At 37.8% G+C, this 8,188-nt stretch overlaps 1 long non-coding RNA gene across 1 annotated transcript; it reads right to left on the bottom strand.

Moving 5' to 3' along the window:
- Positions 1-407: 407 nt before the first annotated feature.
- LOC118599469 lies at positions 408-1,053 on the bottom strand. The gene is made up of 3 exons (XR_004948846.1): positions 1,007-1,053; positions 781-821; positions 408-705 (listed from the first exon to the last, which is right to left on the bottom strand). It is a non-coding gene; the product is annotated as an uncharacterized LOC118599469 (long non-coding RNA).
- Between the last annotated feature and the right edge of the window lie 7,135 nt (positions 1,054-8,188).

Here is an 8,188-nt window from a genome sequence, read left to right as displayed (position 1 = left end):
TCAATTCTAGATTATATATGGCAAGAGGGACAAGATAGACAGACTGAACAAACCAGAGTGGTAAATGTGTTGTCTTCAGGAAATAAAGTTCAAGTTGACAAATGTGGCTGTAATTTATTGATCAATGCTTTACTGGTATGTATAAAAAAATAAATCCCAAGATAAAATACATACTATATTACACCCAGGTTTCACAAATTGCTTTGGCTTTTAAACTGCTTCTCAGCTCAGTTCACATGCAACTCAAGAAGTGCATTGTCTCAGATCAGTTAGAAGTGGCTAGTAAAACCCCTCATCCCATACTACACACATAACCATGATCTCACAGGCAGATTGAAATAACTAGCATTGTAATGCCAAAGTCATATAGCATTAAAAATGTAGACCAAAGAAAGTCAAGAAACAAATGGCAAAAACTAGGATTTATTACTCCTCAAAACAGACATAAACCTTTAGGTTTTTCACATCCATAATTTCGGCACAAAACACTTCAAAGTCACTCTTCAGCTGAAAAGAAAACATGAACGGCTCCCTCAGCTCCATGGATCGGTCCTCATCTTCACAGTGTTGGAGTTCTTGGAGAGTTTCCTTTTGTTCTCTTTCGTCCATCTTTACAACATCTGGCAGGGAATGTCTACCTTTGAATGACTGAGTTCTGCACTATTTGGCTGCCTTCATGGTGTCGTGAAGTAAAGCTTCTTGTTCCTGCACAGAAAAAAGGCAATTCTTAAAGTAGATACTGAAGATGGCACATAACAGTGAGGAAAAAAGGCTGCATACAATCCTTCCGGTCACGCCGCTGGTCTTCAGGTCACCTTCTTCTACAAAGGGAATAGAATAGGGAATATAAATAAATTACACTAAAAAGAAATAGGTCATTGCACATCTTAAACTATTATACAATATTATATTATATTTGAAGGGGAATCTAAGGTCACCCTAAGTAATTTCAACAGTGAACAACAATTTATGTACATGTGTACAACAACTCTACATTCAGAAGTACCGAATGAGATGGATTCGGAACGCATCTTCTTCAGGCGAGCATCCTCTGCGTCCTGAAATTTGAAGAAGGATCAACAACAGTCAAACAAGTGCCTAAATACAAGCCTTATAAATTAAAAAACCTCCTCCTACCTGTAGTTTCCGCTCGTTCCAACGCCTCTTTCTGGCCAGCATTCTGGCTTGTTCAGACCTTGGTGATTTAATGACAATAAACATTCACTATTAACACTTCATAAGTAAATCACAGGGTTTTCAGTAAAAAATATAGTTAAAAAAAAGGTATTACAAAAGTTGGATCATATAAAAAGCATTTACGGCATTGGAAAGTTGGTTATTAGAAGAAGACACCACCATCTTCTTATTTGCGGCATGTTTTCCTTTGAAGAACTACATACACATTCTGTTTGTGTAAGCACCCAAAAATGCCTTGTATTCACCAAGCACAAACTGATCACAATTTACACATAACTCCTGAAATCACATTTGGCCCCCATGACAATACAGAGCGTACTGAAAATCAAAAAAGTACATGTTAATATATTTTCTACACATCCCAAGCATTCATTTCATATTTGTGAATGTTACAATCCTTGTACTTCCCGCTCCCTTCTCCAGAGTTGCATTGCTGCAAATCAGTTTATGTATGTTAACTGCCTTGCTGCCAGTTATATAGCATAAGGGGATACAATAATAACTTTATCCTGCTTTTGAATTAAAAAAAGTAAATGGCAAAATAAAATCATTTGTCAAAATTAAAGGCTCTTGTTTCAAAAAAATTACTTCCCCATACCCGTCTTTCTGTGTTTCTTCCTAATCATAAATGATTGTTTTTCATCTCACTCACCCCTCCTTATCTAAACAAAGCACACATTTATTCAGTCTTTGTCTCTGTCACGGGGCGGAAGCATTGGCAACATTTGCACCATAACTATTGACACTAGCCGTCCTTCCATTGCACATATGCTCACAAATTTATCGAAATTCTAGAAATGTTGAGAAAACACAATTTCACAATGACACCGTTTGCATTAAACCATAATTATGTGAATAAACACAAACCAACTTGCACGATAAACATGGTGATGGATGAGAACAAGAGTCTTTTTTTATTTGATTCACTAAAAAGGAGCATTTGGGTGACATCACATCAGTGCAGCATGTGCCCCACATGTGTACAACTGAGCACATGTTGGTGAACCCGCGAAGAGCGCATTGTTTACGCAACCAGTGAGTAAGCACCTTCAGATTCACGTGAGAGACCTGTCAAAAAAATGTCCATTCTAACAAGTACTCAGCTGGACCCTTTTTTTCTGTTTGAAAACACGAGATCCATTCTGTCATTCTCATCAAAGGAGACATTTCCATCTTATTCAGGCTGCAAGCTGCAAAAGCATGGCTGTGGATGAAACAATGAGAAAATAATGGTGATTTTAAGGAGGAGTTGTATGATTCCATATGATAGGCAACTTATAATGAGCTGTGATACTGTGGGATCTCTTATGGCGCTGGCTATGCAGTACTGAGGGTAGTCAGTTCCTACCAAGAAGTGCATTTAATTGGAAAAAAAGTGTTTCCATTAGTTTTGCAAAAAATTTCCATATCGATATGCCCCAAAAACCACCTCCTCTAAGTGCAAAAACTTTTTTTTTGATAAATGAAAATTTGTTTTTCAAAATTGTGGTGTATCCATTAAAATAATATATTATCAAAAATCTAATTTGTGCAATTTCATAGTTAATGGAAACACAGCTATTGCGATAAAGTTTAGTAAATAGTGTATTGTTCTTTATTGAAGGGAAAGTTCAATAAACTTGACTATTTCTAACCCTTGGTTTACTTAGTTCCAAGTCATTTTTGGTTGAGAATCTAATTGAATCATTTAAAAAAAATTAAATCATTACCAAACTGATTTCCGTCCATCTCTTAGTTCATGCATCCTTTTAAATGCTACACATTGATAATAGCTTCTCTGAACACTCTTGCTTCACAATAATAACTACTAGAACAGCCATGGTCTTACCATTATAACAAAGAGGCCACAGTTGTTTGAGCACCCTTGCTTTCTCAGACCCTGGGGTGTGAAAAAGATGTTTTGATTAAAGGATGGCAAGCAAATTGAAAACTATTGCTGATGTAATGACATATCAGAACGGAACATCATTTCCACTAAGTGTCCTCCAGGGCCCAGGGGAGAGGAGGTGTGAATCTAGAAGAGTACATAGACACAAAGTTTGGATTTTTAAAATACTAATATTTTTTAAGATTAATTATAACAGTGCATTCTCTATGCCTACCGTCCCATCAACATCCCGTTCCAAACCCAGACTCCAAAAGTAAGAGCGAGTCAAAATAAAGTTGTTTACCATTGCAATGTGGTCTCTTGGATTCTTAGTGTTATTCAGGACCTGGGTCAACTAGTGGAAAAAAAAGAAAAGTTTGCCAATGTGTTTTGGCCTCGGATAGGTGGTCAGGACAAATTGTTTCCCGTGACGAAGGTCTACAGTGGTGTGTGTGTGTGTGTGGGGGGGTGTTACCGGCGACTGTGGAAGGTAACCAAATGTGTACTCTACCATTAGTTCCTGTTCATCCACAAGTTCTTGGCCCCAGCATGCAATGTGCGGTTCTAGACCATGAAGAAGAGTGACATCTCTCTGCACTTTCATGACGTTTACTATAAATGATAATATTTAAACAGAAATTTATTGAAAAATGTCAACTTTCTTTGTAAAACAATATGTAAATAGCATTGACTCACACTCCTGAGGCTCTTCAGGTTCTTCTTTTTGGTCATTGGCAGAGGTTCCCTTCTGTGTCCCAGCCCGGGCAGGAGCTATAAAAAAATATACATTTTTGTACTTGTGTAAATTTACAAGAGGGAAAAAAACATGGCAAAACACATGAACATTTAATAAAATGTCATACCTAAGACAACCCTCCCATGGATGTCTGTCTGCATCTTCCCAGTTGAAGGAACAGCCTGGCTGTACTGGACCATAGCCTTCTGGTTTTTTGCCATATTGTAGTGGTGGAGTATGTTTCTTTGTAGAAATATATGAGTTGATGGGGTTGTCATTTTCAAAAAGTAGTTGTTTTTCCTCATTCCTGAGAACAACTGCTCTACACACTGACTGTTGACAAGTCCAGCAAGGTCAGGCACAAGCTCAAGCTTTCTAAGAATGTCGGTTCTGTCTTTGCTGTTGCCCTGATGGAACACATCCTTTAAGGCAAAATGCTGTGAGGATCTAGTGAGTGGGTGACCGTCCTTGTCAGCTGGCATCTTGGGACTTCTCAGCCACGGCATGTTCACAACAACCTTGCCCTCTGAGGCCTGCTGGATGTTCTGTGGGGTTGGATCCAGTAACCTTCCATTAAAAGATCCAAAGATTCCTGGCTACCTGCGGTTAGCAGGCGATGCCAGTCCCCATGCATAGTCATACACAACAACATTGTGCTTCCACGACAGCAACATGTCAACAAAGTCATGTGGACTCTCCGCTCTGAGGTTAAATTTCACGGAGTAAACAACTCCACACGGACATGTGATGACAGCCCACCCACCTATAAGAAAAGAGACCAAAATACTAATGATGTCTATAGCTGCATTTCCATTACACATTTGCGCAAAACTTTATCGAAATTCTAGGAATTTCTGAAAAACGTTGTATTGAAATGACCCAGTTTCTATTAAATCATCATTTTGCGATAAAGCACAAACCAACTTACACGATAAGTCATTAAAAACACAAAGATGAACAAGAACAAGTATTTTTTTTTATTTGATTCATTTAAAGGGAGCATTTGGGTGACGTCACAGCTCAGCCTGGGGCGCGCGTGCAGCGCAGCTTGACTCAGAAGAGAGAGAAGTCTGTTCAGCGGTTAAAAGAAAAAACATTCTAACAGGAAAGCATCTGGACTTTTTTTTTCAGTTTGAAAACATGACAACATCTATTCAAGTTTCTGTCACTGCTCTCGCACTCATGAGACTTCAGGCTCCAAGCTGCAAAAGTGCGGCTGCAGATGAAGCGATGAGGAAATTAGGAGGAGGAGCTGCTGCGCTTTCTAAAGAGCTGTGATGATGTTGGACCTCTCGGTGCGCTGGCTGTGCAGCGCTCAGAGCAGACACTGCGAGAAGCGCATTTATTTTGAAAAAGGTGTTTCCATTACAGTTCTGCGAAAAATGTCAATTTTGATACACCCCAAACATCACCTCCTCTAAGCACAAAAACTTTTTTTTTTTCGAAAAATGCCAGTTTATTCGAAATTGTGGTGTTTCCATTAGGAGAATTTATTATCGAAATTCCAATTTGCAAAATTTCAGAAATAATGGAGACATGACCAATATTAGTAGTCCAAATCAAAACCTTCATCAGAAAAAAAACAAGATTCTATGTGTATGGACATTTTTTACATTTTACAGAAACTTATTAGGATACTCAACAAATTGTATGACCATATCAAAAGTAGTAAAGGCAAAATTCATTTTCAAATAAGCTTTACTTTAACATACCTGAGGCGCCCTAAACCTTCTCAAACACTTTGTTGTAGTTTGATCTAGTGGACATCTTCTCCCACAGTCTAAGGACTAGATCCATTTTAGAGCCTTTGCTGTCCACACTGCACTGTTTGCAAAGTGCTCTTATTTCCTGCATCTGTGTTGAACAGACATTTGAGTAATTATTGTTAAGAATCCGGTCTGTACATCATAATCCTTTTTTGACAGCAGTTGGATTTTGCATAAATTAATTCACCTTTAGGTTCAAAAGTTCTTCAGAAAGACGCTCTTCATTGATCAGGTCATAGTCCTCTTCATTTGACCCCTTGGGCATTTGAATTTTTTCATATTCAGTGTTCAAGAGTGAATTTGACTGTCTGGTCTGTGGGCCAATCCATGGTGACCAGTGATGATAGCTTGGGAGCACAACGAAGGGGTTCTTCCTACCAACTTTGGAATTAAATGGTATGAGTAGTAGCAGAAATTGAACCCTTTTTAGCCCCCAAAATGCAAAAAAAAAGAGATTACTTTTTGCTGAGTATTTCAACATGGCTTACCTGGAATCAAACCACGACTACTGCGACAGACTGGCGACCTGTCCAGGGTGTACCCCGCCTTCGCCCATCAGTAGCCGGGATAGGCTCCGGCACCCCCGCGACCCCGAAAGGGAAGAAGCGGTCTGGAAGATGACTGAATGAATGACACCACGACTAAGTACTTCTCTATCCACAGCATTCCAGAAGTCCAATATGTCCACATGACCGTCATATTGATCCGGGGGGCTTTGGATTTCACTTACTAATAAAAACAAAAAAAGTTCATAGTTTATATCCACAGAAAAAATGTAAACCAGTTAAGTAATTGACAGAAAAATATATTACTGAATGTGCCATTATATAAGAGTCGTTATATTTTTGTATTTTTGTTGATATCCATTCAGCTAAATTATCAGATTTTAATATTCATTTTGGATAAAACACTGAATGTTAAAACAGCTGCCGTTTAGTTCAAAACCCAATTCTTTGTATGAAGACTACAGGGTGAAGAACTGTTGTTCCATGTTGTTGTAATGGACCAAGGAGCAACACAGTTTTTTAATTGTGTGCAACTACTTCAATTGTTGTCCACACAAATCAAAATTTGTGTCGGTCTTACTTTATGAAGATGGTAAAACTATAAACAAGAATATGGTGCAAAATAATAACGAAGAGAGAGTAAAAAAAAACTAAAATTAACCTTTATACCCATAGTCTCTTCACTACTTCTCTCCTACTGAAACACAGTGTTGTGGCAAAATGTTGAATCCGAAGGAAGAGCAGACACTTTTCAAAGTTAACACAAGTATTTATTAACATAACTCAGAAAGATACACGCGGTGCACAGGCATGTAGGGAAGACTGTCAGAGTGTTCCGCCGAACTGACCCAAGGGTTTTATAGGGCTGGTCAAGCCACCTTCAAAGCAATGGTCAGGACATGTCACATGTCCTGAGTTTCTTGGTGATCATTATCTCAGAGGCCTCTGCTTTCTGCGTTTGTCTCGGGGTCAACATGTTATTTATGCCTTTACACCCCTTGGTTAAGGAGGATGTTTACATTCAATCAGCATCCTGCCTTCCTGCTGGAGGCAGTGTATTGTAAAACCCTTTCATCTTAGCTTGGGAAAAGAAGCAGGAGAAGGCACTTAACATTTGTTCCTAAAAGGTGAAAAGGTCATCTGTAGGCTACAGCTAGGATTAGCATTTTAAAATACATTTAGACAATGATAAGAATAAAACAATTTCTTTCACACAGGACAATTCAAATCTGTCTTACATCAAACACTGCCTAAGTTGAAATTCTAACAAGCTGCGGACTGTTTTAAATATCTGAGAATGCATTCAGAGGCACGTGTTAATAAGCACACTGGGTTCATTCAAAGGTGACAGAGCTTCATTTAAAGGTTACATATAAGAGTAAAATAGAATTAGAATTTAATCAAAAATATTCTCTTACACACAGTCTTAAAAATGTTTAAATTTACCAAACCAACAAAAGGAAACTATAAAATCTTGTGTCTGCTCTGCTGTTTACCAGTTGCGATAAACTGATTTTAAACTTATACTGCACCATATCAGGTATGAAAATACTTCAAAAGATATATCAGATATCAGATATATATATATATATATATATATATATATATATATATATATATATATATTCATATATTCATCAGATATAATTTTGAAGAAGAACAAGTTTTGAATGTTCTAGATAATAGATAATGATGATATAGAAAATAGAAAATAACTCACCTGGCACACCGATGACACCTTTTTTGTGAAGATCCATTACAACAACTGCCGGACTGTATCCACATGACACACAAGTGAATGAGTAGTTTTGTTTTGTGAGGGCCTCGAAGTGAAGATATCCATGAAGTATCTTCTCCTTGTTGGAAAAGGACACCCTCTCTGTGTTCTCAATGATTTCTATCACTTCACTGACGGCTGTGTATGTCTGAAATAAATTAACAGGAAATAAATAAGGTAATTCTATTAGATATTATATTCAATCAACATTTTTCCATGCATACAAATGCTCATAATATATTTTCTCACCTGTAAAACATTTCTTATCATAAGGCACAAGTGCAGAGACAAGATCATATGGTCACCAAAGTTGTGGATGTCATCCTGCCACTCCTGGTA

The sequence above is a fragment of the Oryzias melastigma genome, linkage group LG12 (assembly GCF_002922805.2).
Source record: "Oryzias melastigma strain HK-1 linkage group LG12, ASM292280v2, whole genome shotgun sequence".
Classification (NCBI taxonomy): Eukaryota; Metazoa; Chordata; class Actinopteri; order Beloniformes; family Adrianichthyidae; genus Oryzias; species Oryzias melastigma.
Note: the sequence above shows the minus strand (reverse complement) of the source record. Positions and strands in the feature narration are given on the sequence as shown.